General features: G+C 40.3%; 1 protein-coding gene across 1 annotated transcript in view; it reads left to right on the forward strand.

Moving 5' to 3' along the window:
* The first annotated feature begins 8,181 nt into the window (after positions 1 to 8,181).
* lingo3a (leucine rich repeat and Ig domain containing 3a) overlaps positions 8,182 to 23,996 on the forward strand; it is a 34,361-nt gene continuing 18,546 nt past the window's right edge. Inside the window, exon 1 of the mRNA XM_061033395.1 lies at positions 8,182 to 8,317. The gene's annotated coding sequence lies outside the window, so the exon portion shown is untranslated. The remainder of the gene's footprint in view (positions 8,318 to 23,996) is intronic.

The raw sequence follows: 23,996 nt of genomic DNA on the forward strand, positions 1-23,996 counted from the left end.
CAACAACCGACATGTTGTTATGCACTTCTCTTCCCTCAGAGAACCACTCGTCAAAACGCTGCTTTACAGTACAGCTCCACTAGAGTTCAAATCTCCACAGGGTGCCTTTAGGAAAATGTTCAGCAAAGAAAGTTAGAGGAAAATTTTTCCAAGACAGTCAGTTTAATCACTTGGCTTTTTCCCCAGTGGACGCTTAGCACCTTCTCAGTTCCGGCTGCAGTGATTTGCTAAGTAGTTTGACGTAATGTAAGATGTCAGAAGCTGCTCGAAGCCCACGGCCTCTGTTCCTGTTTATGTAAACAGTGTTGTAGGATAACAAAGTGTGCCATGTGCATATACACACGCGAACACACTCTGTTGTCTCTCTATTTACTCAAGCAAATAAGGTCTTCTGTCCACATCTCAAAGAAAAAATGTATGTGTGAGTGGTCTCAAGAGATCCTACAAGCTGTCTCCTCTCTTCCTCCTTGCTCTTTCCCTAACAGTCCCTGTGGGTGCCGCTGAGCCTCCCCCTTTTGGTCTCTCCCTTCTTTATTTACTTCATCCTTCCCTCACTCCCAGAAGATCAGTCTGCAGGGGGAAGGAGACGTCTTCTCTTTGCCTCCTTGTCCTCCTTCTCCTCTCCCCTTGGGTCTTTGGTTTCCCTGAAGACCTCAGTCCCATTTTCTTCTCCTCTCCTTAGAGTCACCACTAATCAAGTGCCATGCTTCCTCTATATCACTTTATTTTTCTTCTTCCTTCCGCTGAGCTCTGGTGAGTCACCAACCTTTGTCCGAGCCTGCGGGTGTGGGACTGTCCGGCCTACACGCACAAACATAAACACACATTAACACACAATCCCATGTCACGCCAAAGCTGCAGCACCAGCATATTACTCACCCGACCGCTGCCTGACTACAGCATGGAAATTCACACTTCAAGTCATCACATCATATTAAGAGGAAAAGTAATAAAGTAAAAAGCTTTTCACACATACCAGAGAGGCATGTGATTGAGGAGACGTTGCAGTTAAAGGATGAGGACAACATGACCACAGGGCAAAGATGAAAGTTACATTTAGCAGAGCCTTTAATGAAACGTGTTATTAGCCACCATTTGATTGCATCATCTTGCTAGCATATTGAAATTATTAGATTTTTCACATGGTTCTAGAATGCAGTTGGATGGATCATGCATACTGTGTTAGAAGTGGATCATTGTCACTAAATGTCTGTCCTCACAGTGTACAGTTTGTCCTTCTAATTGCACCGACGACAGCACAGAGGAGAAATCGGGAGCTCACAACACCAGCAGAAACACACAGCATGTGAGCTTCTCAGTGTATTCGTGTGTTTGTGTGCATTCACACTTGCAGCGTGATGAATGTACTCACTGACTGAATATGTCTGCACTGTTGGTGAAGTACATGTGCCACCTCTGAGCTCCCCTCAGCCGCAGGGAGTCCAGCGCAGGGAGATGATCTGAGCAGCAACGATTACTCACGCAGCCTTTTTTCACAGACGAAGATCTAACACTCTGCTTGCACGTCTGCACAGTTACACGCATGCACACACACACACACACACACACACACACACACACACACACACACACACACACACACATTCATTATTCGTTGTTCTTCTGATTACATTACTGGGGGGGACAATTATCTATTTTTCTAGGATTGGGGGGGTCTGGACCCCCCTGTCCCCCCCGTGATTTCCGCCTATGGTTGCAGCATGGGTTGGCCGCCTGCTTGCCAGTTTCAACAGCAGCCAAAGGCCAGATGGGCTCAGCACGGAACTCATTGTTTGGCTGCAGGACAAACTCCTGAACACTCACTGGTGTGCATGAAAAGCAGGTATAACACACATGGGTGCACAAAAATGTGATGCCTCACGCACACCTTGTCACTGTTTCATGAGCTTTGATTTCATTCCTGTTTTTTTTTTTTTTTTTTTTTTGCATTTTCTGATGTGTTTAGAAAAACTTATAAATATAGAATATTTTAACTTTTTTCTTATTATTCTTGTTGCAGGAGTAGCACACACCTCAATGAGTATGATTTCTGTGTTTTAAGTACTGTATATCCCCTTTCCCACATGCACTGCACTCCTGAAAATGTCCAAAAATTACCCCAAGTAGCTGCATCCCTTCATCCAGACACTAAACAGTCTTTAATCTTTAATCTGCAGTGGACCTGAAATCAGCGGGTAATTGTCAGGAGCATTCACAACAAGCTAGTGGACATAAATGTATGTGGAAATGTTGGTAAAAAGTTGTATATTGCAAGTTTCTTGCTTCAAACTCTTTTTTCTGCTTGCTTCAGTTGTCTTTGTAGATTTTCATTATCGTGTTAATATTGTAGAAATGTCCTTATATTCAATTAGGTGATATCAAAGCAAAATATTTCACCATTACTGAAGTGTCTACTCCAGCTAATCGTACTAGTCTTACAATCTCACATAAGGTTTGAAATGTCACATTACTGTAAGTGAAACAGACTGTTTCCAGTAGTCGAGAATGCGTCTCACACAGACAATCTTCAACTGTGTGATCGTAGGTCAAAGGGTCAGTTTGGACTATGTCAAGATTTGATTTGATGGAAATTGTCCAGGGTTTTTAATGTGAAAAAATGTATGTTGTTGCCAACTGAATACACATATATCACATACTATGATCACATTTTTCTGGCATTTATTCATTTTTGTTTTGAGATACATCCATGCAGCAAGTCACCAGCAGGTTCCCATTTATTGTTTTGAATAAGCTTTTAACCAGGATTGCCTTTAGATCTGAGGCATTTTAGTTGCTCTCAGAATAAATTATAAAAAACTTTGGTAATTCTCTGAATATCCCTCTAGTGCCAACATCAGACGTATTTTTGTTCGTACAAACAGTTGTTTAATGTCACAATGCTTGCAAAACTGATGACATCGCCGTGAGCTTCATTTGTCCATGGTGTTCAGTGCTTATAGTAAATGTTTGCATGCTAACAAGCCAAGTTGAATGGGGGGCCCTGCAACAATAGCTGAAATTAGTAAACTCAGGAGGTTATTTTAAAGCACCAGAGAGGTACTGCAGAAAGTCTGGACTCTTGAGTCTTCATTTTCTTCATGATCAAAACATCTTCTGCAATATAAAAACTGCTCAGACAAAACAGGAGAATGACACTCTTTGCTTGAACTCCTGGTGACCTGAAAACGTGTGTTTTCTGAGCAGACAAAAAGGTCACATGTCAGAGTATGGAAGCAACTGCATTTTCACATCTAGACGTTTCCACAGTTTACAAAGATGGGTCCATTAAACCAAAGGATTGCAATAAAACTAAAACTTAATGACATTCATATATTCATAAACAGTTTTCTTTCTGCACTCTGAATTTTGGCATAATTACTTCTCAAGAAAAGGAAAGTCGACATGTGCCTCATCCTGCTGCTGCTGAATCTATTTGTCCTCCATTCACTGAAAGCTGGACCTTTTGTCTTTGTTGTTGTGTTTTGTTTGGAGAGAGTGGGCGTGCATTAATAGGCAGAACTGCTTTAAGTAGCCCAAGGCCTTCAGCTTTTTGTTTTTCTATTTGAGTGGGGGAATGTTTGAGATGTAATGCTGTCAGAAGGGTTTGCTGAGTCTTTGCTAATGGCCCTCTCTCAAGGTGAGCGGTGTTTGTTGATGTTTAAAGCCATGCTGCTATAGTAAATAACTGCTCTGTGGAGCTCTAATGTTTGTTTTTCTGTTTACACCATGTTGACAGAAATAACGTGTAAGTGCAGCTTGATGTATTAATTGATGGTAATGATTTTAATGATCATCGTTGATGTTCTTTTCTGATGTTGTTAAAGGAATATGCTAAAACGTCTTTCACTTAGTGTTGATAAGGGTCTACATGTGGCATCTGTTTTCTGTTGCTGATGCAATTTCCTTCTTTCAGACAAATTAAATATTCCACTATATAATTTAATATTCCACTATATTGCACTGCTGATTGATATTGAACTTGATATTACTTACTTTTAAAGCCATGCTTATTATAGTGATTAACTGTTGATGCTGCCTGAAGTGCTGGTGCACTAGATTTTAATCACATAAACCTGCTATGGACTCCAGTTTCACAACATAGCAGTGTGTTTCTGCAAATCTGAGAGTACATATTATCATTCTATGTCAAATGTTAGAGATGGTTTTGTTTTTAATACCCTGCTAATAAGGAGCTCTGCATTACATTTCCTGCTCATAAGCATACATCCCAACAGGGCACAATTACAGAACAAAGAATAGCTGACTAATAGGGGGTCAAAAAGTTAATTTAACTTTACTTTGGCTGGTTTAAAAAAAATACAAAAAGAAAACCATTACATCCTCCCAATCGCAAAATCCATCTTGGTAATGTGCACACGTTCATAAAAGCACAATCCTCACCAAGGAAGTTGGCCTTGTCGAGAAGAATCGTTAATAATTAGCGCAAAAAGAAAGAAAGAAAAAGTGAATAACATACTAAATGCAGAGCATGTATTTATCAACTAAAATGGATCCCAACATTAACACACATTAATCAAACCACAATCAAATGCCAGTATTCTGCTCAATGGTAAACGGCCGTAAACAAAGGTTTCTTTTTTATTTCCTTTAAGGGGTGAGTGACACTCTCTCGAAAACAGACATAAGAAAACTAAAGACCTTCATTCATAACAAAAGAGGTCTTAAATTGAACTTATACAGAACATTAACATAATTTAAACTCTTATCTTGCACACTAGGCTGTGTCTTTTGGCAGGTTCTGTGTTTTTGTCCAAACATATTGCCAAACTTTCCTACAGTACAAAAAAAGCAAAGCAAATTTTATCAAGATCAGCAATAAAATGGATTTAATGATAAAAATTCAGGACATGCACGATATGAAAAGTAATGCTATTATCTCTGAATAAAGGGTTTTCATTCATGAAAGTATTTCCTTCCATGTAAATATTAGCAATCTTATATAAGGTTCCAAGTTACCTTTATGAAATGAAATTAATTAAAGTGAATAACGTATATTGGATATACAGTTGACCAGATGTAGGTAGATCTCAGAGTACCAGTACTTCAGTATTATATAAGAACACTACTTCACTGTTCTCATATAAATGTGTTAATCTTCTTCCTGAGTACCACAGCGTTTAAACCCAGGACCATAACTTCTATTTTATTTTTTTACTCAGTCCATCACATCCACACAAAGAAAGTGAGAGTAAGCAGGGCTTTCAGTTTGACAAATGACCAGGGAGTCCTAGAGTTGATGTAGAGCCTTTTCAACCTGCACAGTAGGCGGGTACACTGCCTTCATGTTTTATACATAACATATTTATCAACACCCACGCCCTCAATACTTCTGCAGAAAACCTTAAAAATATTCAGCCAGAGAAAGCCCCTGGAACCCAAAGTGGACGTGATTTCAGTGCTGCCCTCAGGTTTGAGGCATGCAAAGAGAAGGCATGCTCATTATTACTGTGCTGTGTGTATTATTGTAAAGCTGCTGCAGAGACCTCAGCCAAGTGAGACAGTATCCTCCACCTCACATCAAAGCTTTTCTCTTACAGCCAACCAAGGAAATGGTTGGAGAGGAAATGACATTCATGAAGGTCACTTGTCAAGCAATTGAAAAGGAACAGCTTCAAAATGAGGTTACTAATTACAATGGTCAGATTTAGTAATAATAACCAACCCTTGTACTTCCTCTATATTTTTTTCAGTCGACTCTGGAGAGCAACACTCCAGGAATTAGAAACCACCACGCACAGAGACTGCAGCAGCAAAAGGAGAGCTCCATTGTGCTCCTTTTAGGACGGCAGCACAGACTGCAGATAGGTGGAGATATGTGGCAAAGTCTCCATTTTCACCTGAATATGACGTGCCTGCACTGCCTCGGGCTCTGATTTATGCTTGGTTAAAAAGCGGCAAGTGGAAAGTAAAAGATGTGTAAGGATGCCTGAAGGAAAACTAAGAGTCTTCCCCACCTTGTGTGCACTAGAGTAAAAATAGGACTCCTTATTCTCGAGTTAGGAATGAATGGAATGGGAAAAGTGCCCAGTCTGCTTAAAACTTTAACAATATCTACATCCTAAGTGCAGTCAGACCAACTATATGCTAATATGATACTATTGATGCTGATATATACAACTTTGAGTCCATACCATCACTATATGCAGCATGTGATGCTTTCTTTTTCTATGTCTGAAAAATCTGTGTCACAGAAAAACGTGTAACTCAAACAAACAGGTTTGATGCTGAGTTGTTCACTTTATTTGTATTATTTTTACTCTATACAACCGCCCAAACTATATCATGTTGCACAATATTTTTCACTGCAGCTAATACTGTGGAGTTTGGTTGGTCATTTTCAGAAATGCATTCATCAGCACATGCAGTGCACAACATATAGCATATGTCCCATAGAGATTTAAATGGAAAAAGCATCTTTCTTCACTTCCCATAAACTGAAATACAATCCAGCTGTCAACACTTTCAAAATGGCTCACCATATATCTCTCTCCAGTATAAAGTCTCAATGTCTTGAGGGCAGCTGTTGCCTCAGAGTGGGTTGATATAGTTGGCTGTAAAGGTTTGCTCTCAGACTCCACGAGTGTGCTTGAGCAGTTTCAAATTGCTCCCCAAGAGCTGGCATACTGTAGATTAAAAAAGTCTGTTGAAAAGTATAATAATTTTTGCACTATGGGAGATAAATTGGACTAGACAGGTTGAGGCCAAAATGGGTTCAAGATTTGTTAACTTGTAAAAGAATGAATACACCTATTATAATGATATTGTACCTTAAGAAATCTCAATGTGAGATCTAAATCCTTAATTTTGAAAGGTAAATTATACAGGTTGACCCTTGCCCTGGAAGAGAGTTACTCTTTCAAATAATTACATTAAAAAGGGCTATTTCATTAAGTGTCCCAGTAAGTCACAGGGAGTGAGCAAGCCCTTATGCCAGGACCCTGGAGCTGACTAATCTTAATTGAAAGCAGACATAAATTTAGTTAATGTTTTTTAATTCCACTTGCTCGTCTTCTGTTGTGACATGTTTAACGCCCTATGTCTGTGTGTCTGTGTGCAAGGTTTTAAGACTTAAAGCGACCCCAAAAGGGGAGTAGCCTAAGTATTGGGCATGAAGCTTGGTATCAAAACTAAATGTAGCCTGTAAAAAGTATTCAGGCTAACTTATGTTCATTACAAATGGGCTACATTACAATGTGATTATGCCTGAGAGGTGTGTTTATAAATTGATATGCTGCCCTTTGTTGCCCGAAAATTAAAATGAGGTTCAAACAAAGCAATAGTCTATAGGCTATTGTAATGCAATTTTATGAATTAGCCTACCAACCAGCTAGATAGCAAAATTTATTGATAGGCCTAATTAGCAAAACATGTTAGGGATGGTTGGGGGTTATATGAAATCAAGTTCTTAAAGGCAATAGGCTGAAAAGGCTTGACTAGGCTTTTTAAAGAATAGTTTCTACCTAATCCATACATTAAATGCTCTTTTCTTTAGCCTTTTATTGAAATATGTATCTATTTGTATTATTCAGTCACTTTTATCCCTTATGAGTGAATGAGTAAACCCACCATCCAAAAGTCAACTGAATTTTAAAACAGATATCTTGTCATCCCTTTCCCCACAGGACATGAACGCAGCACGAAGCTGCCCGAGTAACATAGTGATAGAGTGGGAGAGAGAGAGCAGTTCAGATGAGCCCCAAAGGTAATGAGCGGCGTCCAGGTCCGCTTTCAAACAAACCCATACGCTCGCGCGCACACACACGCTATAGCGCGCGCGCGCGACGCGACGCTTCACACCACACACACACACACACACACACACACACACACACACACACACACACGCACACACACACACACACACACACACACACACACACACACACACATGCCAGCACACTCATACACATCGTCAGTCCGAGCTGCTTCCCGCCGCCGGTGGCAGCCCTCACCGCTTCTCCGAGACACAGTGCCGGGAGCCCGCTGGCAGAGGAGCTCCTGCTGCCTTCACCGTACAGAGGAACAGGGAGCTCATTTTGGAGGCGGTAGATAATTCAACTGCAGCTCTGTGCGGAGGAGAAGAAGAAGAAGGGAAGGTGAGTGAATGCAGTCCACTGTTGCTGCTGCTGGAGAAGGAAGAAGAATAAGAGGAGGTGGAGGACGCTTACCGCCGGAGAGACTGGTGGAGCAGCATCATCTTGCACAGACCCAGCTGGAGCAGACGGCAAGCAGTGAACAGAGCACCTCCTCCAGGCTTACAGATGTGGACGGAGCACAGTGCAAGTTATAGTCCCGGGTGAGCCAACTTCACACACGTTTTACTCCACACACACATACACTCATCTATTTTTTCCCCTACTCCATATGCTGTGTGACACTTCTTTGTGCTGCACTGAGAGATCATGCACATGCAGTCTATTTGATGTGTTGCTTTCACTTGCTGCCGCTGCATTTTGTCTCTGTTTTCATCCAGTGCACTTTGTGTGTGTGTGTGTGTGTGTGTGTGTGTGTGTGTGTGTGTGTGTGTGTGTGTATGTCAGGATTCTGTTTAACGAATGACCTGCTGAGCGCAAGTTTCAACCTCTGATTACCCTGACACTACTTTGTCCCCTCGCCCCTCTCTCTCTCTCATGGTGCAGCCCCGGCTGATCGATTTGCTCTCTTACTCACTTGGACATCGAGGTTCATTGTATCACACCGGCCGTGCTGTCCTATTGTCATCCTTGAGATTGTGTATCCACGCACAGTCATTCCGTCTCCCCCTCCGCGTGTGTATAGGTGTTACCACTTCTCAATTAGGTTTTAATGATCTAAACGTGGGCTAGAGAGGGGAAGGCAGCCTTTGATCGATCCCTGCAGTCATCTCAGTGTGAGAGGCTTGGTGCCTGTCGTCGGTATGATACATCCTAAGCCCCTGTCTGTGTTTGCTCAGCCCTCTCCCAGCTCTGCTCCTGCATTCATGTGGCTCTGTTCGCTGCTTAGTGCAGTTCTAGAAATAAGCTGTTTTTTATAGGTAAGCTCTGACTATGGTTCGGCTTTAATCTTATTCCAAATATGTCAGGTACTTAGCTTTTCCACTGAAAAACATACACTTACTGCAATTTATACTTGAGAGTGTACAGATGTCTTTCTGTTTCTTAGATAATTGTGAAATAAGATGAAGATTTGATATGCAATTAATGGCGATGTCCACAAGTTTTATGGCTTTTGTTTTACAGTACCTTGGCTTTTAGGGCATTTTTTGGAAGGTTGGTTGTAGAGAAATGACTGTAGAGGTAATAAGGAGGCAGTATGCTACAGAGGTCCCTGGCAGGACTATAACTATGCCGTCAGGCTACCAGCGTACCCCTGCAGGCACCTATTTCTACACTGATTTTCATCTCACGAGTAACAGGTAGTAATGTTTTACTTTTGCAAAGATAGATTGTTGTTATTATGCAGATGCAGAGATCCACACACGGTAGATTGTGCATATTTGAATTTCTATTAAATGAACCCAAACCCGTAGAAGATGAAAGAGTGAATTTGGTGTGCTGTTCTGAAATACTTTTGATACATTTTTTTGGTGAAGGACTCAGCCCCCATATAAATTACTGAGGGTGAATGCGTTTTATGGATTAACTTTTTAAATGACCCCAACCATTATTTACATTTCTGTCTGTGAATGAGAATTTCCACAATCAAATAAAAACATCTTAGGCCTTTATTCTGTGACACGCTAAGTAAGTGTGGTGGAAGGGTACCCTAAACTCAAATGGGAGAAAGTGGAAGTGTGTTTCACTATGACTTAACTAGATCGTGTTTTAGGGGGACTTTGCTCTTGAGCTCATTTGGTTTAGGTTATTGTAGGGATGGTTGTTAAATCCCTGGCTCCTTTCTGTCCTTTAGAAGTGCCATTGAGAGTTAAGAACTCCCAACGTGTTTGTGATGGCCTGCTTGGCTGCAACTGGTTGTGAGAACAATTTGTTATCATTTTTCATTTTTTGAGATGAAATGTATTTTCAGAAAAGAGTTGCACAAACATTGTTGTGCCGCACGTCATCAAAGCATCATAGTCTGTTGCCTGCCTAAAGAGAGCCGCAGTAGCTTTTACTGTCTAAAAATCAAGAAGAAAAAACAAGCATTGAAGAGAAGGCAATTATAGGACAGCTCTTAATGGTACCCGAGGTGCCACTTAGCCTCCCTATTTGCCAGATTTATGTGTCAGTAATGAAAAGTGTGCTGACGGGTCTATGTGGCCCTCAGAGTGCTTTGTTGAATCAGTTAGTCTTGTCCATTACTACACCTACACTTACCTCTTCCTTTTGATCCTTTCTGTAGCACATAAAGCTGTCAGACGTGCTCAATTGTGACATAACCTCTGCTTTACTCTGCCAATGGCCAGCCTCATTGTTTTTCAGCTGTGGAGTATTTACGAGGGCTGTAAAAGCAGAGTTGCATCTTTTGTCAGCAGGGTGAGGGCACTGCTGCTCTTATGGTGAGGGAAGTAAGGAGCGAGGGACGAGGTATTAAGTCATAGAGTTGTGCAGGAGGAAACAGAGAGGGGAAGTCAGATACCTGTAGGCACGCTGACATGTCCGCTGTCTCTGTTAAGTTGTCCAGCTGGAACGATCACAGGCCAACGGGTGCTGGCTGTCCTCCCGCTCCCTGACTGCTGTAATGCCCTCACAGACATTCAGGAAACCTCAATGCAGAGCTGAGAGAGCATCTGGGCCTCAAAAGTCATCTATTCACAAACCTGGATGCTTCATTTGACAATCATGTTGATAAAGGAATGCTGACCGGGTTATCAGATAGATTGAAAGATGAATAAAATAGCTATTTTAGATTATCTTTTCCCCAACAAATGTATCAGTGTTCACATCTGTGGGTTTGCATTCACCTATTAACTGTTACAATAGAAAGCTAAAGTGACTCTTAACTCGTATGCTACTGTAGCTTTCTATTTAACCACTTACAGTATCACCCTATTGGGATGCCATCGTCTATTGCCACTGGCTCTGAGTCATCAACCATGGCCATCTGTAGCAATGGGGTTTAATAGCATCACCATACTTCCTCAGGTGGATGTTGCAGAATATAGTTGGTTGTGCTGTTTATTCAGTTTATCACCACCACACCACTTCACTCCTATCACAGTCCAAATGACCTGTGGCTCAAATTTGAATGCATTCAGCACCTATCATGTTGTGGTAACATCAGATTTCCACACAGTCAAACTGTGGAACAGTGTACTGATCATGTTTAGTTATAAAATCCCTGTACTTAAAGCTCACCTTTTCAAGCATTTATCTTTAACTTATGGATCAGTGTCAAACATATATTGTGTCCTTTTAGCTAACTATCAATTTCTATTTCTTTTAGCAATCAAACCATATTTTTCCAATACTTCGAGAGGCATATTAGGCATTTTCCATTACTTTTACTGCTACAATATGCGTTGTTCAGCTTTTTGATAAAGCTGACAAAAATGTGGATATAGATACTTTTTAATTGCATCATGATTTTAGTCAAATTCTCGAGCTTCCTTACAATTCCTCCCCTCCTCCCCTCCTCCCCCGTACCTGCGGCAGACTCTGCTCTTCAAGTATCCCCAGATAGCAACCACTCCGAAGAGAAATATCAGCTGCATGACATAACATAAATGTAACTCCTTTTCTAAACCATGCTATTGACCTTTACCTGAAGTAGGTCGAGGCTTTATACAAGTCAGTCTCACAGTGAAGCAGTGAGTGCTATCTATCTGTGCTATTGTGCTGTATGTGCATATGTTGTATAAAGTGCCATTTCTTCAGACGGTTAGGGTCATGTTCTGTTATTAAAAACCAAAATATCAAAACGGCAAGCACATCCGAAAAGTTAAGAACTGGGTGCTGAACGAAAAACTTCAAAAAGATAGAAAAATGGAGTCCGCATACCAGAAGCTGCTCCAATTATATTACATTTAATGGAAAATCACCACATGGAACATTTCGGGCCCTTGCCCTTCATCAGGCATATTTAAAACCAACAGAATCAAATCAAAAAAATATATCAACCTAGTTTAACAGCAGCTATAAACGTGCTGTGAAGTTGGAGAGAATTCATCTTTGCCGAATGTTTGTTTTCTAACCATCTCCAATTTAACACTTTATTAAGCATCACGATGGCTGTCTAACTCTTCACTAATCTGATTTTTTTCATTTCTTAATGATTTGACCCGAGTGTTTCCTCTCTCTTAGTATTACTCATAAGTCATCACTTATCACATTTGGCCTCTTTTAGCAGAAGAAATGTTCTGTTTGACTTTACTGGGTCGGCCCAGGAGGACTGCAGTCTTGCAGAGGAAGCTGAAGGTTGAGAAAAACAGTAGTTGCTCTTTGGATGCTGCATATTTCATGTCTACTGAGGTCTCGGGATGAAAGAATGTGTGATGAGATGGCCGTGGATTACATAAGTACTAAAAGCAGAGCCAAGGATTCTCATGAGTGTATGAAGGCAGTGCTTACACAGTTACAGTAAAAGGATTTCAGAAACTACTACATCTTTTTCTACTTACATAAGGTTATTGTCATTAGGGGATGGCTCTCTCAACAATGTGAAGCAAAAGAGACACTCAATGGTTTGGTTGTAGGGATACTTTCATTTGTGTGTCTTTGAGTGAAACAGAGACCAAAGTGTCTGGACCACGAGTTGTGTTATGGGATCAAGAGCAGGGTATTTGAGGAGTTTATATACTTGTCGCTCTCTCCGCCTCATTTCATTTTATATATTTCTATTGCTGCTGGCAGCTTGAAGCACTGAGGCTGGCCAGCCATAAAACAATATTCTCCACTATGGATCGACCATTATGACCGAGATTGCAGGAGAAAATAGAGTTTAAGGCTCCTGCTGCTCAGGAGAGAATCATCTCTACTATCATAAGACCGGATTGAAAAGGAGGCCAGAGATTTCACTCTGCATAGCTTTGTTAGCCCTGACAGGAGAGGATGATAAATGATTGATTTTGACTCGAGTAAGCTACAGCTTCTAGTGAATCTCCTTAAATCACCACCATCATGTCAAGACAGTGAAACACCCACCTACCTTTGAAGGGTTGCAAATCAGTAACATGTCTCTATTGTTTCACATTTTTCAGTAACTGTTGCACTTTCATTTGTAGCCCAACAGATATCGGATTTTCCAATTTTGTAGGGAATGCATCACAGATTACCAATAGTTCAATAAGCTAAACTAAACCATTTCTATAGGAGTTTTTCAAAAATATTATCCAGAGGTACTAAGGCGGCAAACAAATGCCAAAACATGATGTATAACTATATGGTGAGTGGGTTCCACTGGACAAACCATTTCATGAAACATTTATATTTTAAAGTTTTCCTTTGCATTTATTTGATAGGGCAGCTAGAGATCAACCGGAAATGTGGGATAGTGAGTGTGGGAGATGCCATTCATCTAATTGTCACTTTTCAGGAGTTTAGTCTTCAGCTGGTACAAAGAGTATGGCAGCCTTGAATAGAAAACTTGAGTTAATTATAGTAACTTCAGTTTGTAATAGTTCCATTTAGAGACAGTACTAAGGTGTGCTTTCTTTGGCATGTTAGGGGTGGTAGTAAAGTTGTTTGTTTTTCGATCGGAAAGGTTGGCTGTTCAATCCCAGCTCAGAGGACTTCATGTTGAAGGAGCACTCTGCCAGACACTGAACTCCAAATTGCTTCCCATGGCATAGCCAGCAGTGTGTAAATGTGTATGAATGAGATGAGTTCATTCTGATGGGAATTAAATTATATTCTTTGTCATCAGTGTGCGGATGTGTGTGAATGGGTGATTGTGTCATGTTGCATAAAAGCGTTTTGAGTGGTCCGAAGATTAGAAAAGCAGTATACAGTACACAAGTACAGTCCATTTACTTTAACTTCTTTAATTCCTACATGATGTTTGTTTTGATGGCTGGACTGATTCATCATTCTCAAACCAATTTTGGAAATCTTCATTGAATATGGCTAATTATGTAAAAATATGATGATTGGCTTTTCTCACAGTCATTTTCTGTCTGATGTTAAGTGCTAAAACACTCACTCTCTGGAAAGACATTCAAACACTGCTTTCTAAAAAGTCAACTTTGTGACTCAACAGACTGAGTGCACCTACAGGGTGAACTCATTCCTGTCCTGTCCTCACTGTGCACTCAGCTTTGTCCCTAACTGTCCTCCTCCCCCCGTCTGTGATACAGACAGTATTCATATGGCAGCATTGCTGGCAGTGATGGTCTAATAAGCTGTGAGCTGGAGGAGGCTGATAAACAAGGGAAAGGGCATTTGTACTGCAGTGTATCCTTATCAGCTTCTTTGATCCCTGCAACACCCAGCACTGTCTTCACAAACACATCACAACACCTGATCTATAAGCAAACTGTCTACAGTCAAATCATTGCTGCTGCATCAGAAAATCCTTATATAACATGATTCAATTAGAGATACATAACGTAACCTCTCTTTAGCTATTAAAAAAAGCACTTCGCAGGGCATCAAAGGGCTCTTTTTTTGTTTTCATCCTTGTGATAAAATCCTCTCTGTCTCCTCGTCCAAATTGTTTTTGAATTGTTTTGCTGCTTTATATGAAATAAAACAGATTTTAAAAGATGGTCTGCTTTTAAAATGTCAGGACAGTTTCTTGCGCACAGTTTGTTTAAAAGCTGCTTTTATCTATTCATACATAACTTTCACAATCGTTAACCGCGTTTTTGCAAAAAGCACATTTTCAGAATTATTTCCGAAGTTTCCCTAAAAGCTTTGATAGAATCAAAACTTTGAATCCCCGAATTCATACATATATTAATCCGCTTGGTGTAGATTCCAGAGTTGTTATTTATGTATTCTTGAAAGGGTATCAGCCTGTTATTTGGCACATTTGCGGCAGCTGAGCCAGGCAGACATGGCCGACTCTATCTGCGAAGAGCCAGCTGTGTCCTGCGGGTCGACTCAAGTTACACACATCTTTCAAACCATCCCTCCACGGGCCCCGCGCACGAGATAGCTCTTTTAATCAGCTCTCTTCTATTATGTAATTATGAATGAAATTAGATTAACACAGGACATGTAGTGTGTTTCTTGTGTAAGACTGATTCTGAGGTCGGAGCCAAAACACACACATTTACCATTTTCTATTCCTCTTTTTCTTGTCAGCCCTGAAGCTTTGCTCGCTTATGTGGGATTTGAGAAATCATCCTCTGATTGAATCGAGAATCGAGAGGTAATTAAATTCAGATGCCTGTAGAGTGTAGCTGCATCTCCATGTACACACACACACACACACACACACACACATCACTCGCCTCTCTGAAATAATTTATGAACAATTGACAATCAGATTTGAGATTTATTTTTTTGTCCTGAAATTTGACTGATGAACTGAACTCGTTGTGGTAGACGAACTTGACTCTGTGCACGGCTCATAAACACTATCATTTGATCACTCAGGTGTATTTAAATTCTAGAGCATACATTCTGACATTTTTGTGGAGATGATGGTTGTTTAGAAAAAGATCAGTGTGATTTTTTTGTGCAGAAATAAACACTCCATGCTGCACTGGAAATGTACGTCTGTGTTTTTGTTCATAGAGCGCTCTCAGGTTTTTTCTGCATACCTCTCTTGTCCTCATTAAGAAATGGGTCCCTGAACTTTGTGAACCTATATTAAATATCTCGTCGGTTTAAATGAAGATTAAATATTCATGCCTCTTTGCATCTTCATATCAGTCATTAACCCATAATACTCCTCTCTCTCTCTCTCTCTCTCTCTCTCAGTCGTAGCTAGAGCCGACTCTTCGTTTCAGCCGCTTAACATAAATCAGATAATCAGTTGATCAAACCAATCCTCCTGAAGTGGAGATCAGTAGAACTGACGGATGAGAGTGAACTGCTCCATGTAGCTGTTTGTCTTTAATTGATTTACGTTCTCATTTCTGTTTTTTTTTTTCAAGTGCTCCTTTGCTCTTTTCCTTTGAAAGCTTTCGTGTGAGTTTGGTTGCTCGTTTGATTCCTGGAAGAGAACAGGAATGAAACAAAAGATTCAAAGCTGGGATTGAAACCTTACAGACATGTCATTCACCAGAGGATCTTTTCGATTTCAACATGTTGGGGAAATTAGATCATTCTTAATCTGCAAGACAGTTAGATAAGATCAAAGTCCCCTATGTTTGTGTGATTATAAGAAGGCTGTGTGATTAATCACAAGTCGCAAAAATCTGAATTTATTGCAATAAAACTTTGTATGTCAACAAGTAATACTTTCTCACTCAGCATGCGTACATGTTATGTAAGGAGGTCTATGTATAATGGTTACAGTTTTACATAATTTAATGCAGTCAGCTAAAATTTAAGTTAGGGGCCAGCTAACCTCAGATTAATTGGTGCCATTTCAGTGGTGGAAAGAAAAACACTTTTTGGATTGGATCTGGATTTAGGAGGGAAATGTTGCAAACACAGGTCATGTGTAAAACATGTAGAACAGCAGATAAACATGAACACTGTGACATATAGCAAATACACATTCTTTAACTGATTGCAATATTAAACAATGTTTAATAATAGATGTTTCATATTACAACAGACTTTTCTTCTTCACCAGTCAACTCTCAATTCTCTTGAGTCATTAGGTGACAGGCTGCAATACATCTTCCTTACTGGTTGACTGCTGCAAGGCGCTGAAGAGATAATCTGTATCATCATTAAAGATTTTCATCACCAGAGGGATTCGATTGCTTGGGTCCTTACTTATGTCTCAATGATTAGAGTTCACTCTGAGGTCAGAAATGTCTTGTTGTACTTCCTGTGTTCATTAGTGTTTTAGAGCTTGTAGCTAGAAGGTGTTACGACCATCTGCCTGCTGACAAGAAAGGTAACACATTACTTCGTTATTGAGCTGTTAATTGGTGCTGTGCAGCTATCTCCAGGTGACCTTTTAGTTTGATGTGAAACAGAGGTTTTTCACTCCGGATATTTTGCTTCGTAGAATATTGAACTTTGCAGCGTTTAATATTTCAGGACTTTTTTCAGGATTTTGCGTGTGCATGTACCATAAGATGTGAAATAGTCTTTTCATGCAGCCTCACAGAGAGGGGGGCTGACATATTTCTATGGCAAATACAGTTTTGCAGATTGTTTTTTGAAAAAAATAAGTCACAGCCTGAAAGGAAAAATCTCTCCCCCTGCTTTGTTTCTGCATCATTTGAACTAATAAATCTGCAGCTGTATGTGTTCATGCGTAACTGTGACAGATGGGTGTGATGAGATTGTGCTTAACAGACTGTGGATCCTCTTCCTCCATAGCTTTCTTCCTCTTCCTCACTCTCCCTCTCTCTCTCTCTCTCTCTCTCTCTCTCTGTGGGAACATAAGGATTCCGCCTGCCTGCCTGATCAGAAGTTGTCAGCTGAGAATCTCTGCTTCGAACTGACTCACTGCTGTGGCGAGTTTCTATTCTTTTGTTTGTAGCATCACACAGACTGTACGCTTGTGAAAGAGCTGAACACCGTGTACTCGTTCTGTTTTTATGATCTATAATCTGTCAATCATGAGAATGTGTGCATGCTGCTGTGAACACAAACACGTCCACATCAATGGAATAAAAGATGTGCTTTCTGATCACAGACTATTTATAAGAAGTTGACGTAGCAAGACGAAGTCCAGCAATGAAGACATCTCTGGAAAATATCCACAAAATGCTGGAAGGCATATTTAATTTGAAAGTTCCCTTTGACTCTTGCATTTACATCCTGATTTCTGCTCATAACAAACTATTACGAGACACTGGCTGAATCCTGACTCTGCCACTTGAGAGGGGTGGGTTGACTGGATACAGTTAATTAATGAATTATGGAAAAAAAATCTCCTTCTCACTTTGTCTACAAATTGAAGATTTTATTCATTTAGGATCAAGATGAATTTGTGGACTTTTGCTAGACAGGTAACAGCTAGTCAATAAGAAGAAGCCCCAAACATACCTTGCTTTATTTTCCACATAACTAAAAAAAATGGGACCATCATTTACAAACTTGAAATCATGCCTTATAAAGACAGACTTGAGAGTCCTGACTGATAGCATAAAATCGCTAGAATAATGTTTACTGAGGTGGTAAATCAAGCGAGATCTAGTATATTATTCTAGGGCTGTCAGTGTTAACGCATTAATCGTGATGCCAAATTCATTTTCATAGACCATTGGAGTGTCCGTTTGCACTTCTGCATTGACCTAATATTTCAGCCCCAGAGGGCTACATCCACTTTTTATTTACACAGCCCATGTTGCTGATCTGTGATGATGCCACACTTTGGGGTGAAGAGGACAACCTGCTTCTGGACATCAGGGGGACGTCATGAATTTATCAAAGGCGACAGCAGCGGTGCAGTGAGAGAGGGTTGCATGGGTCTGACACTCTGCTCGTCTTCACAGGCCTGTCATTGGTTCTAAATGAATTATTCATCATTTGATATTTTCATGAAAAAACATTGATCACAGAATCAGAGATCAGTGTGCTTTCATGACACACTGTCAGAACCACCTCATCTCTTTCTAAGGCGGCAGCTTTCCATGCTCTCCCTTCACTCTCATATAGTGAACACCCATAGCTGTTTTACAGAGGATTTTCTTCTTACCCTCCCACTGCCTCTTGCTTTTGTCTCATCAGAACCACTTTCATGCATCTATCCTCTGCCTCGATGTGGGGAAGGCGGCAAGTAAACAGTTTCCAGAGAGCCTGTGAATAATTTCTATGTCAGGATGTAGCTGCGGTTGTTTCTGTTTGCAAGCACAACTATTTTCTTGGTGTGGTGCAGACAGCGTGTTTCTAACTCCATCTAGTATTCTGTTTTATCCCAGTACACCCAGTGCTGAGTTCCTGTGTGATGTCAGGTCGGATCTATGTTTAATGTGCAGGCAGAGCCCAATTACTCTGTGCCTGTAGCGGTACCTAGAGACGCTCGAGACCCCCTCGCATTCCAGATAACAAGCCGTGAAGTCATGGCCCTCAGACATGGTTGGTGAGATGGCATGGCACAATGATCCTCTTTAAGGACACTGATTTTTGATCCTTGCTCTGGAATCTGTTGTTATTTTCAAAGTAAATTTCGCCTGAAGAGTTATCCAAGACTTCGGTCTTTTATTTCTGAGTGAAATTTTAAAGTTGTCTCCTTGAAGAGCAGAGGTAGCATGATGCCACTTCATCCCTCTCTTTCTTTTCTTTCTCCTGAAGGCCTTCAGGGAGAGCAGCTGAGTCACCATTTCCTCCTTCTCTTCATCCTCAATGTACTCTTCCTCCTCATTCCTTCTGTTTCCTCTCCCTAAGCCTTTGTCACAGGAGCTGACAACCTGGTGTCACCTGCCAAGGTTCACTTTTAAGTCCCTGCAGAGCCTCGGCTGACAGTGCACATGTTGATTTTTAGCTGAATTTATCAGTGCATACTTGTGATTTTTGCTGTCAGCGTGCATGCCGTCCTATTAGTCAGAGTTGTAGTATTGGACAGCAGCAGTGGAGTCGTTGATGGAATCTCTCTTGAGTTGCGATTTATGCCAGAAAGATAAGAGAGTGCGGCTGTCAAACAGCCATCTAAGGACACACGCACACACACACACACACACACACACACACACACACACACACACACACACACACACACACACACACACACACACACACACACACACACTCACTCACACATACATTGGTCACAGTCTGTGTTCCTCTGAAGTGTTTCACTTTTATCAAAAACATTTCCAAAGCTCTCTCTCTTCCGTGGCTCTGTCAAAACGCATAATCCCTCATCACCTTGCCTAAGCCAGCTCACGTCTCTGCTTTCTGTTTTCATCTGTCACCTTGTGAAAAAATCTCTCGTCGTCTATCATGTCTTCAATTTCTAATTTCATTTTTGCATGATCACATTTCTTTTTATTTTTTTAGCTTTTCAAAGAGTTCTGAAGGCATTTCCCTTCTTTTTCTCATTTCTGTTTTTTTTTTCTTACATGCTCAGCAGCTTTATTTTTTGCTCCTCTATTTTGCATCAATTCTTTTTCTCTCTTCTTCAAACGCTTGACTTCTTGCTTCCGTTAAAGAAGAAGCTCATTTTTGCATTAGCTCATCTCTCAGACGACACGGCATAGATACAGGATCTACTATTCTTCTTCATCAGCTCGTAGATATAAAAAAAAACATTTACAAACATTAACCAGAAGAAAAATAGGAGAAAGGAGAAAGGATTCAATTTGGGTTTAACAAAAGAATAATTATCTCTGTAGGTCTGTGCGGTCATTACTGGGTATCCAAAACTCTGAATGTGATATTGAAGTTTGCAGATAAATCAACAATTAACAGGCATGATGTGCTGTGAGACACTTTCTGTGTCTCCGTGTCGTGAGAGCAGTGCCAGTGTTGTGGCTTGAGATCTTATAATTGCCTCAGATTTCTTCCTGTAATTAACACTCTTGGATAATTATGCCAGAATCCCAGACCTTGCTATTCTCACATTATTAGGCCAGGGGCGGCAGTAAGGAGAACATGCACACACACACAGTACAGTCTGAGCACACATTGAAAAATTAGATGGATGTGAATTTCTCCTCTGTATTTCCGCTTGCTTCCTGCTTTTTGTTTCATATGGGGGTCACATTCTAGCCAAGGCAATTTTTTTTCCCGACAGTCCATCATCCCAAAACCAGAGTCTTGACCACTGCGAGATTAAGGCTGAACGGAGGAGAGACAGGAAGTTGACAGGTCACAGGATTATAGGGACGTGAAGTAGGCCATACAAACAGGCTGAGCTGAATCATGGACAGTAGACCATAACATAGACAGATATGGAAGGCCCAGTACATTTTCATCAGCATGTCATTACACTTTAATCCCAGGCCAGCCAGCTGCATTTGTGTCAGACAGGGACAGTTTTTGGTCAGGATATTACTGTTTCACCTTGACGCTGTATTGAAAGACTTTGACTCAGACATACCCTATTGTTTTGTAGATTTTGTTTTGTACTTTGGGGCAGGTGTGCGTTGTGTAATATTTAGGTTTCCATGATAAAGACTCCAACTGAATTCTATACTTTCTATTTTGGATAGCCAAGACTGAGGAAGAGTCCGTGAGGTTTCTAGAAATATTCTTCCTTTTTATAAACCACATTGCCACTATAAAGAATATATTCATTTATTCAAATAGGACAGTGGATAGAGTCAGGGAGAGAGAGAGAGAGAGAGAGAGAGAGAGAGAGAGTGAGTGGGGAATGATGTGAGAAAAGAGCCACATGTTAGTTGAACCAGGGCTGTACGCTTCAAGGAGAACAGCCTCTGTACCAGGGGCACTGAGCTAACCACTATGCTAAGTGGTGCCCCTCTCATTGGGCAAACCCATAGCAATGGTCTGCTATCTGTCAATAGCACATCATTGTTCTGAAGAGCAAACTGTAAAAAGCAGGCGGTTGCCCTATACTGACTTAACTGTATCAATGATGTTTGTGGTCATTGCAGAAATTATAGACATCAGAGAGACCAAATTATTTTAGTGTGCATGGATTTAGATTGATGCTTTGTTGCTGTAGGTGATAATTCTGGAATTCTGGAGTTTATATTTGGAGGAGAAACAACATTATAGGATAAGATAGGATAATACTTTATTGATCCCCAGAGGAGAAATTCAGGCGTTGCAGCAGCACAGACAAGTAGAAGAAGGTGAAACAAAATACAAATTTAAACAGAATAGATAAGATAAATATGAATAAAAATAGGGGGTATATACAAGTACAATATGAATGGTGAAGTTAACTATGCAGAGAATTGAGACATTATGTGCAGTGAATGGCAAGATGAAGTGACAAGTGATTATAACTAAACGGCCAAATCTGAAAAGTAAAAGGTTTAAAAAATTACTCCTTAATTGTGGCTCCTGCTTTGAACTTTTAACAGAACACAAAGTAGAAATAGGATGTCCATGAGGTTCTTAGTCATCCTGTTTTTTTCTTAGATCAATCCAAAAGGAAACTGGATGGTTGAAATATACTCATTTGACAGCAGATGTTCATTTTGAGCGGCTGAGCAACGGATGGTGACGACCTTTTCCGGCCTTCTCAGACGGAAGGATTTTAATAAGACTAACTACATGAAAGACATGTTTGGGGAAAATCAAACCAGCACAAGTATACTTTACGTTTCAGTAAAAAAAATGATCAGCCGTGCAATCCACAGTGTGCGAGGACGGGTGAAAATGAGAGGGGGTCTGAGGAGAGGTCAGACATGCCAGCAGGCATCATGTTACAGCAGAGAAGCACAGAAAAGTGGGATTCAAATTTCAAAAGTATCCTCAATACTGGTTTTAATGCAATATTTTACACTCGGCTACATGAGAGGCACAAAATTAGATCATCCATACGTTTTTGTAGTCTGAAAAGAAAGTGTCCACCCCTAGCAATACAGAATAGTTGGACACTACTGACAATTTTGCATAAAGTTAAATGAGAATATGGATACTACATTAATGTTTTTTTTTTATAAAAAAGCCTAGCATAAAGACTTGAAACTAAAAAACTGTAGAAAATGTAAAATTAGGGATCCATTTCTTGTTAAAGCAAAATACTACTTTAGTTAATGGTAAGAAGATTTTGTTTCTTTCAGATGAAGCCAGACTAACCATTTGTTTCCTGTATTTTTGCAAAGAGAAACTAACAGGCTGATGACTTTAGCTTGTCTCCTTGACTAGAATAAGTCAAAGGAAAAAGGCGAATAAGCATATTCACCACAAAAAAGCCAAACTTTTCCTTTAATCATTCACCCCTGCTGGAATTTATGCTGATACACTCCATCTAGGCTTGTGTCACCTTCCTTTTGTCCTGTCTTTATAACATTCTCTGCCTTCACTTGCTACACTTTCACAGTTTCCTCCTCACCTTCAGGTGATGCTGGTGACATAACTATGGGAGGCCAATATGTTTCAGGACAAGCCAACAGCCCAAACAACCAAAGTCACCTCCACAGTGTACAGTATGTGTTGTCACATAAACTGTGTGTGTTCCTGCATTGACATTTTTAGTACATTTTTGTCTGACATCAAACTCCCTTAAATGTCTCAGTGAAGTATGTGAAGTTCTTCATTTGAGAACTTTTAGATATCATGAGTTACTTTTCATAATGTTGTCAGTTTTTGTTCAGATTGAGCTTAGTGAGTGTTGTCAGTAAGATGTCTGTCCATAATAAGGTCTGTTATCATCAGTCATATTAAATGACAGTGGCGGTTTTCCAAAACTGTCAGTATCCTCTTTCAAAAGGACTTTTGCATCCTGTGTCACATGAGTGAGGCACCGTTTCTGCTTCAGTTACATAAATGCTTTAAATCTGATTATTCAGTTTACTTATGAATTCCTGGTAGGTTTACAAGCATATGTGATACAGAGCCATCAGTATCTATATCTATATATATATATATATCATCTATATCTTATAATAACTCAACATAAAATGACAAATAGAAAGGGCTCACACACAAGGACAACACATCTGCATGGAAGTGCATCTCTGCTCTTAGACGTCGTCTCCCAACACATGAACTGTTATCGCTTTTAAGGATGCTAGTCAGACAATAAAAAAATGGCAACACACGGATAAGGAAATGTGCCAGAAGTCCTTTATCCAACAGATAGTTACACCAGAAGCTCCAATAAACTGGCCTTGCCCCAAGAGTCTATAACGTAATTCCAAGACTGATTACCACCCATTATTTGGTTATCAATCTCTACTATTTCTCACATTTAGTTCCCTGTCATGAACCCTGCAGCAAATTGAAACGTTAGCAACTTGCTGGCAATACAGTTAAGCATTAAGCAGCTAAATAGTAAGTGACTGACATTTTCTCTGGAGTTGGTAGTGACCAAAAACAGAGCTAAAAGAGTCAGAATTATAAATGACATTCAACTGGTTACAACAAACATAACTCAGACAACTAATGTTACCAATGTCTGCT

The sequence above is a fragment of the Labrus mixtus genome, chromosome 3 (assembly GCF_963584025.1).
Source record: "Labrus mixtus chromosome 3, fLabMix1.1, whole genome shotgun sequence".
In the NCBI taxonomy this organism is placed as follows: domain Eukaryota; kingdom Metazoa; phylum Chordata; class Actinopteri; order Labriformes; family Labridae; genus Labrus; species Labrus mixtus.